At 42.1% G+C, this 9050-nt stretch overlaps 1 protein-coding gene across 1 annotated transcript in view; it reads left to right on the top strand.

Annotated features, from left to right (window-relative positions):
• Positions 1-94: 94 nt before the first annotated feature.
• LOC106565078 (AP-4 complex accessory subunit RUSC2) overlaps positions 95-9050 on the top strand; it is a 33890-nt gene continuing 24934 nt past the window's right edge. Inside the window, exon 1 of the mRNA XM_014131717.3 lies at positions 95-273. The gene's annotated coding sequence lies outside the window, so the exon portion shown is untranslated. The remainder of the gene's footprint in view (positions 274-9050) is intronic.

Genomic DNA, 9050 nt, shown 5'->3' with positions numbered 1-9050 from the left:
CGAGTCTAAATAGCCTACATTTATTCCTATTCGCTATTGTTATTGTTGGAAACGGCTTGAGTGGCAAGTCCTGCGCTGTGCGCATTGGATAGACACGTTGTGACGCAAATATACTGTATACCGCTGACCCGTCTGGCCTCTGTTTTCATCAGCACTAGAAGCGCGGCGCCCTGACTGTTGGAAACAAGGAACTGTCCTGCAACGGTTGGAACTATTAAACAATGTACAACAAAATTATCGATTGAAACCTTCAAACTACCTGCAACATCCACCGTATGTATATTTAATGTTGTTTATTTTACGTAATACATCACCATTCGAGGGGCGCATGTTTTATTAATCATTCAATTACATTATGTTGAAGAGTTTGAAGGAAACATATATCGTTATTCTTCTCAATTATATAATATGCATATGCATCCATTGTAACTTTAAGTTGGAAAATTGGGAGAAGATTACAGTGCAAGTTTTTACCTACAGCTATTAGAATAAAATGTAGGTTAGGAGATGCCTATGCGTAGGCTTTTCCATGATGCTTTCCTGACAAATGTAAATGCATTTCTTTGTTTTTTATTGCTTTAGTGTGTGTTCATTTTGAATGTTATTTAATGTAAACGGATTTAGGACATTGTAGTGCGACTGGCAAACGTTGGTCATGTGTGTGTTGCGGTAGACTACAGGCATGATGCGGTGACACACACGTTCTGGGCTCCGCTGTCAGTTTCTCGCTTTCACACTCGCCCTATTTCACTCGCCTTCCCCATCTTTCATGCAGACCCTATGTCTGGAAAGCTGTGTGTGTTTTGGAGCGATTTCAGTGCGAACAGAAATTGTAGTTCAATTAGGCTACATCATTTGTCATTTATATTAGGATATAGAATTTGAATTTAATATTTTTAAATTTGTAATGCACAAATGTAATTATAGATTTCATCATTTGAACTTGTATTTCATCATTTGAAACTGAATTTAATCAATATTGCATTACATTTTAAAATTCAATTTCATTTAATATTCAAATTGAATGTTTATATATTCAGTTTCAATATGGTAGATATTGAATTCATTGTCTGTGTATCAAGTTTACAAACTATTATTGAATATGTTAATATATTTCATATATTCAACTTCTCAGATGCATTCAGATTCAGTTTTCTAATTCAGTAATCTAAATTCCTATTCAAAACCAGAGACAACATCATGGTACTTTGGCAGCCAGGAAAGGTAGAAGAGAACATATAGAATAAAACACTGTGGTAAACAGAAGCTTCTGGTGGTTTCTGAAGCCAATGTGGCATGTTGAATACATTTTCTTCCTATGAATTTGGCTCTACCGTTGGAACTGTTTTGTCTATAAACTATTATGACCCCTTTCCTGAAAGCTATACTCTCTGAAGCATGGACGTGCCTTCTGTTCCCCTCTATGATGATCACATGTCGCGTAAGACACGTTAGAAGGGAGTGTCACAAAAAACACAATTTGGCCCCCATAAGAATATAGTTGAATAGCCCTGTCATAACCCCTCAGGATAGTCTTTCCACTCCCTTTTCAATTTTGCTCTTGTGACTGACTGGGTTCGAAACAGGTCTCCTGCATGTCACAAGACTGTGTTAGCCCACTTAGCTAAAGCCTGTAAGTTCAGGAAGTTCATATAAAGCTACTGCTGCTACTCGCTGTTCATCAGATATGCATAGTCACTTTAACCATATCTACATGTACATACTACCTCAATCAGCCTGACTAACCGGTGTCTGTATGTAGCCTCGCTACTTTTATAGCCTCACTACTGTATATAGTCTGTCTTTTTACTGTTGTTTTATTTCTTTACCTACCTATTGTTCACCTAATACCTTTTTTGCACTATTGGTTAGAGCCTGTAAGTAAGCATTTCACTGTAAGGTCAACACCTGTTGTATTCGGCGCATGTGACAAATAAACTTACATTTACATTTAAGTCATTTAGCAGACGCTCTTATCCAGAGCGACTTACAAATTGGTGGATTCACCTTATGATATCCAGTGGAACAACCACTTTACAATAGTGCATCTAAATCTTTTAGGGGGGGGGGGGGGTAGAAGGATTACTTTATCCTATCCTAGGTATTCCTTAAAGAGGTGGGGTTTCAGGTGTCTCCGGAAGGTGGTGATTGACTCCGCTGTCCTGGCGTCGTGAGGGAGCTTGTTCCACCATTGGGGTGCCAGAGCAGCGAACAGTTTTGACTGGGCTGAGCGGGAACTGTGCTTCCTCAGAGGTAGGGAGGCGAGCAGGCCAGAGGTGGATGAACGCAGTGCCCTTGTTTGGGTGTAGGGCCTGATCAGAGCCTGAAGGTACGGAGGTGCCGTTCCCCTCACAGCTCCGTAGGCAAGCACCATGGTCTTGTAGCGGATGCGAGCTTCAACAGGAGGCCAGTGGAGAGAGCGGAGGAGCGGGGTGACGTGAGAGAACTTGGGAAGGTTGAACACCAGATGGGCTGCGGCGTTCTGGATGAGTTGTAGGGGTTTAATGGCACAGGCAGGGAGCCCAGCCTACAGCGAGTTGCAGTAATCCAGACGGGAGATGACAAGTGCCTGGATTAGAACCTGCGCCGCTTCCTGTGTGAGGCAGGGTCGTACTCTGCGAATGTTGTAGAGCATGAACCTACAGGATCGGGTCACCGCCTTGATGTTAGTAGAGAACGACAGGGTGTTGTCCAGGGTCACGCCAAGGTTCTTTGATTTGATTTAACCTTCCTGGGCAAGGTGGGACGTTTGCGTCCCACCTAGTCAACAGCCAGTGGAATCGTGTGGCGCGAAATACAAATACCTCATAAATGCTATAACTTCAATTTCTCAAACATATGACTATTTTACACCATTTTATAGACAAGACTCTCGTTAAACTAACCACACTGTCCGATTTCAAAAAGGCTTTACAGCGAAAGCAAAACATTAGATTATGTCAGGAGAGTACCCTGCCAAAAATAATCACACAGCCATTTTCAAAGCATGCATATATGTCACAAAAACCAAAACCACAGCTAAATGCAGCACTAACCTTTGATGATCTTCATCAGATGACACTCCTAGGACATTATGTTATACAATACATGCATGTTTTGTTCAATCAAGTTCATATTTATATCATAAACCAGCTTTTTACATTAGCATGTGATGTTCAGAACTAGCATACCCACCGCAAACTTCCGGTGAATTTACTTATTTACTCATGATTAACGTTCACAAAATACATAACAATTATTTTAAGAATTATAGATACAGAACTCCTTTATGCAATCGCGGTGTCAGATTTTAAAATAGCTTTTCGGCGAAAGCACATTTTGCAATATTTTGAGTAGATAGCCCGGCCATCACGGCTAGCTTATTTGACACCCACCAAGTTTGGCCCTCACCAAACTCAGATTTACTATAAGAAAATTTGGATTACCTTTGCTGTTCTTCGTCAGAATGCACTCCCAGGACTTCTACTTCAACAACAAATGTTGTTTTGGTTCGAAATAATCCATAGTTATATTGAAATAGCTCCGTTTTGTTCGTGCGTTGAGGTCAGTATCCGAAGGGTGACGCGCGGGCGCATTTCGTGACAAAAAATGTAAAAATATTCCATTACCGTACGTCGAAGCATGTCAAACGCTGTTTAAAATACATTTTTATGCGATTTTTCTCGTAAAATAGCGATAATATTCCAACCGGGCGACGTTGTATTCGTTCAAAGAGAGAAAGAAAAACATGGAGTCCTCTCGTGCACGCACGCTCCAGTGTCAGTGTTCCCTGCCTGACCACTCACAAAATCTCCTGCTTTTTTTCGCCCAGAGACTGCAGAGCTCTCATTCCACTTTCTGGCGCCTTCTGAGAGCCAATGAAAGCCTTAGAAAATGTCACGTTACAGCAGAGATGCGATATTTTTGATAGAGATGCCCTAGAAGGACAACAAATTGTCAGACAGGGCACTTCCTGCATGGAATCTTCTCAGGTTTTGGCCTGCCATATGAGTTCTGTTATACTCACAGACACCATTCAAACAGTTTTAGAAACGTTAGAGTGTTTTCTATCCAAATCTATTAATTATATGCATATTCTCGTTTCTGGGTAAGAGTAGTAACCAGTTTAAATCGGGTATGTTTTTTATCCGGCCGTGAAAATACTGCCCCCTAGCCCCAACAGGTTAAAACCTCTTACATCTAGACGTTCCGCTAGCGGAACACCTGCTCCAATATCCAATGATGGGCGTGGCGCGAAATACAAATTCCTCTCAAATCCGAAAACTTCCATTTTTCAAACATATGACTATTTTACAGCATTTTAAAGACAAGACTCTTGTTAATCTAACCACACTGTCCGATTTCAAAAAGGCTTTATAGCGAAAGCAAAACATTAGATTATGTCAGCAGAGTTCCCAGCCAGAAATAATCAGACACCCATTTTTCAAGCTAGCATATAATGTCACAAAAAACAAAACCACAGCTAAATGCAGCACTAACCTTTGATGATCTTCATCAGATGACAACCCTAGGACATTATGTTATACAATGCATGCATGTTTTGTTCAATCAAGTTCATATTTATATCAAAAACCAGCTTTTTTACATTAGCATGTGACGTTCAGAACTAGCATACCCCCCGCAAACATCCGGTGAATTTACTAAATTACTCACGATAAACGTTCACAAAAAAACATAACAATTATTTTAAGAATTATAGATACAGAACTCCTCTATGCACTCGATATGTCCAATTTTAAAATAGCTTTTCGGTGAAAGCACATTTTGCAATATTCTCAGTAGATAGCCCAGCCATCACGGCTAGCCATTTAGACACCGACCAAGTTTAGCCCTGATCAAACTCCGATTTACTATTACAAAAGTTTGATTACCTTTGTTGTCTTCGTCAGAATGCACTCCCAGGACTGCTACTTCAATAACAAATGTTGGTTTGGTCCAAAATAATCCATCGTTATATCCAAATAGCGGGGTTTTGTTTGTGCGTTCCAGACACTATCCGAATGGTAAATCAGGGTCGCGAGCATGGCGCAATTCGTGACAAAAGATTTCTAAATATTCCATTACCGTACTTCGAAGCATGTCAACCGCTGTTTAAAATCCATTTTTATGCAATTTTTCTCGTAAAAAAACGATAATATTCCGACCGGGAATCTCCATTTAGCTAAACAGAGGAAAGAAAACAAAGCTTTCGGTCGACGCGGGCACGAGCCTGAGTCTCACAGTACTGTAACCAGCCACTACCCAAACGCGCTACTTTGTTTCAGCCAGAGCCTGCAAAGCCACGATTCAGCATTTTGCCGCCTTCTGAGAGTCCATGTGAGCCGTAGAAAGTGTCACGTAAGAGCAGAGATCCCCTGTAATTGATAGAGATAATCAACAAGGCCAAGAAATGGTCAGACAGGGTACTTCCTGTACAGAATCTTCTCAGGTTTTGGCCTGCCAAATGAGTTCTGTTATACTCACAGACACCATTCAAAAAGTTTTAGAAACTTTGGAGTGTTTTCTATCCAAAGCTAATAATTATATGTATATTCTAGTTTCTGGGCAGGAGTACTAATCAGATTAAATCGGGTACGTTTTTTTATCCGTCCGTGAAAATACTGCCCCCTAGCCATAACAGGTTAAAGGACGATACACTGCTCATACTGAGACTCAGGACCTCTGCATCGCAAAAACACGTAACCCCCCCCCCCCCCCCCCCCCCCCAACCCCCCGAAGCATTCCAACCCAACGCGCTATTGAAAAAGGCCTCCTTCAATGGCGCAAGGTGAAACACTTCAGGCTGAAGAGTGAGTTTATGAATCCCCATCTGTTACATTCACACCCCAAATTCACTCCACAGCGACCCCAGTGGTTAAACTGAGCGCAACTGTAGATCTGAGTCCAGTGGCACCATTGTAAAGGATGCCAGGCTGCCTGCGAGTACCGCTTCCCTATGATATAGGTCAGATGGAGACTCAAACTCAGGACTTCTGCCTCATAAACACACGTGACTGCCATCCTGAAGCATTCCAAACCATCACGCTATTGAAAAAGGCCTCCTTCAGTGGCGCAAGGTGCACAAGGCCACTTCAGGCCGAGGGGTGAATTTCACAGATCCCCATCTGCTACACTAATACATGTTAGAGGTGTTCGTTTCAAGTCTCCGGCAAGGGTAGTCATAAGGGTAATGTGACTGACTAGGTTAAGAATGTGTTAGCCTGTTGAGCTAAAGCCTAGACATTGGTCCTGTGACTTGGATGGGCCTCTTCAAGGAGGAGGTCAAAGGGGGGTGAAGTGTAAGACAGGTGGTTTGGTGACCACACTCGCATAATGAGTAACTTGTCTGAGACCTGAAAAGTTGCATTGCCTGGCACACAGGAGCCCTGGGTTAGAACCCCATCAAACAAACAAACACGTCATTAGGTCTCAGGCAAGGTTGCTCATCACACGCATGGATCACCAAACCATTAAATGGGGTGGACAGATCCTTCTGCTTCTGTTTGCCACAGGAAGGGTTGTTGTTGTGCAACAGGCCTGATTTCGAACCCAGTCAGTTATATTGGTGCCATGATCTCTGAGTTGGAGGTCAAAGGGGGGTGAAATGTAACGGAGGTGGTTCGATAAACCACGCTCTTTTGATGAGTAACCTTGCTGGAGACTTTAAGACTTGTGTTAGCTTACTGAACTCATCCCGTTGAGCTTTAGCTAAGTGGGCTAACACAGTCTTGTGACATGCAGGAGGCCTGGTTCGACCCCAGACAGTCACAAGAGCAAGATTAATAGGGAGTGGAAACTGGAATGACTATCCCTAGAAGGGCTATGACAGGGCTAATGAACTATTCAGCCAAATTGCGGTTTTTGGGACACTCCCCTTCTGATGTGTCCTGCGCGGCATGTGATCATCATAGAGGGGAACAAAAGGCACGTCCATGCTTCAGAGAGTCTAAGCTTTCAGGAAAGGGGTCATAATAGTTTATAGCCAAAACGGTTCAAACGGTGGAGTCAAAAAGATAATTATTTCAACATGCCACATTGGCTTCAGAAACCACCAGAAGCTTCTGTTTACCACAGTGTTTTATTCTATATGTTCTCTTCTACCTTTCCTGGCTGGCAAAGTACCATGATGTTGTCTCTGGTTTTGAATCGGAATTTAGATTACTGAATTAGAAAACTGAATCTGAATGTATCCGATAAATTGAATATATGAAACTTTGATAAACTTGACATAATAGTTTGTAAACTTGATACACGGACAGTGAATGCAATATCTATCAATATATAAATATTGAATTTGAATTTTCAATTATATTGAAATTGAATTTTAAAACTGATAGCAAAAAGTTCAAATTATGAATTCTATTATTCAATTTCTGCATTACAAATGAAAAAATATTCAATGAAAATTCAATATCCTAATACAAATTCGAAATGATCTAATTCAAATAAAATGTCTGTTCGCACTGAAATTGCTCCATAATACATACACACACACACTTACCCTAACCTTAACTCCAAAACCTAACCTTAACCCTAAACCTAACCATAGCTTCTAACCCTAAAACGAACCCTAGCTCCTAACCCTAAACCTAATTCTAACACTAATTCTAACCTTAACCCTAAACACCCTAGAGATAGCATTTGACCTTGTGGGGACCAACAAAATGTCCCCAGTTGGTCAAATGTTTTGTTCGTTTACTACTCTTGTTGGGACTTCTGGTCCCAGTGAGGGAAAAAACTCACTATACAGTGAGGGAAAAAAGTATTTGATCCCCTGCTGATTTTGTACGTTTGCCCACTGACAAAGAAATGATCAGGCTATAATTTTAATGGTAGGTTTATTTGAACAGTGAAAGACAGAATAACAACAACAAAAAATCCAGAAAAACGCATGTCAGAAATGTTATAAATTCATCTGCATTTTAATGAGGGAAATAAGTATTTGACCCCCTCTCAATCAGAAAGATGTATGGCTCCCAGGTGTCTTTTATACAGGTAACGAGCTGAGATTAGGAGCACACTCTTAAAGGGAGTGCTCCTAATCTCAGCTTGTTACCTGTATAAAAGACACCTGTCCACAGAAGCAATCAATCAATCAGATTCCAAACTCTCCACCATGGCCAAGACCAAAGAGCTCTCCAAGGATGTCAGGGACAGGATTGTAGACCTACACAAGGCTGGAATGGGCTACAAGACCATCGCCAAGCAGCTTGGTGAGAAGGTGACAAATGGAAGAAACATAAAAGAACTGCCAATCTCGCTTGGCCTGGGGCTCCATGCTAGATCTCATCTCGTGGAGTTGCAATGATCATGAGAACAGTGAGGAATCAGCCCAGAACTACACGGGAGGATCATGTGAATGATCTCAAGGCAGCTGGGACCATAGTCACCAAGAAAACAATTGGTAACACACTACGCCGTGAAGGACTGAAATCCTGCAGTGCCCGCAAGGTCCCCTGCTCAAGAAAGCACATATACATGCCCGTCTGAAGTTTGCCAATGAACATCTGAATGATTCAGAGGACAACTGAGTGAAAGTGTTATGGTCAGATGAGACCAAAATGGAGCTCTTTGGCCTCAACTCAACTCGCCGTGTTTGGAGGAGGAATGCTGCCTATGACCCCAAGAACACCATCTCCACCGTCAAACATGGAGGTGGAAACATTATGCTTTGGGGGTGTTTTTCTGCTAAGGGGACAGGACAACTTCACCGCATCAAAGGGATGATGGATGGGGCCATGTACCGTGAGAACCTGGAACCTCCTTCCCTCAGCCAGGGCATTGAAAATGGGTCATGGATGGGTATTCCAGCATGAAAATGACACAAAACACATGGCCAAGGCAACAAAGGAGTGGCTCAAGAAGAAACATTAAGGTCCTGGAGTAGCCTAGCCAGTCTCCAGACCTTAATCCCATAGAAAATCTGTGGAGGGAGCTGAAGGTTCGAGTTGCCAAACGTCAGCCTCGAAACCTTAATGACTTGGAGAAGATCTGCAAAGAGGAGTGGGACAAAATCCCTCCTGAGATGTGTGCAAACCTGGTGACCAACTACAAGAAACGTCTGACCTCTG

This window comes from Salmo salar, chromosome 01 (assembly GCF_965601325.2).
Source record: "Salmo salar chromosome 01, fSalSal1, whole genome shotgun sequence".
NCBI lineage: Eukaryota > Metazoa > Chordata > Actinopteri > Salmoniformes > Salmonidae > Salmo > Salmo salar.
Note: the sequence above shows the minus strand (reverse complement) of the source record. Positions and strands in the feature narration are given on the sequence as shown.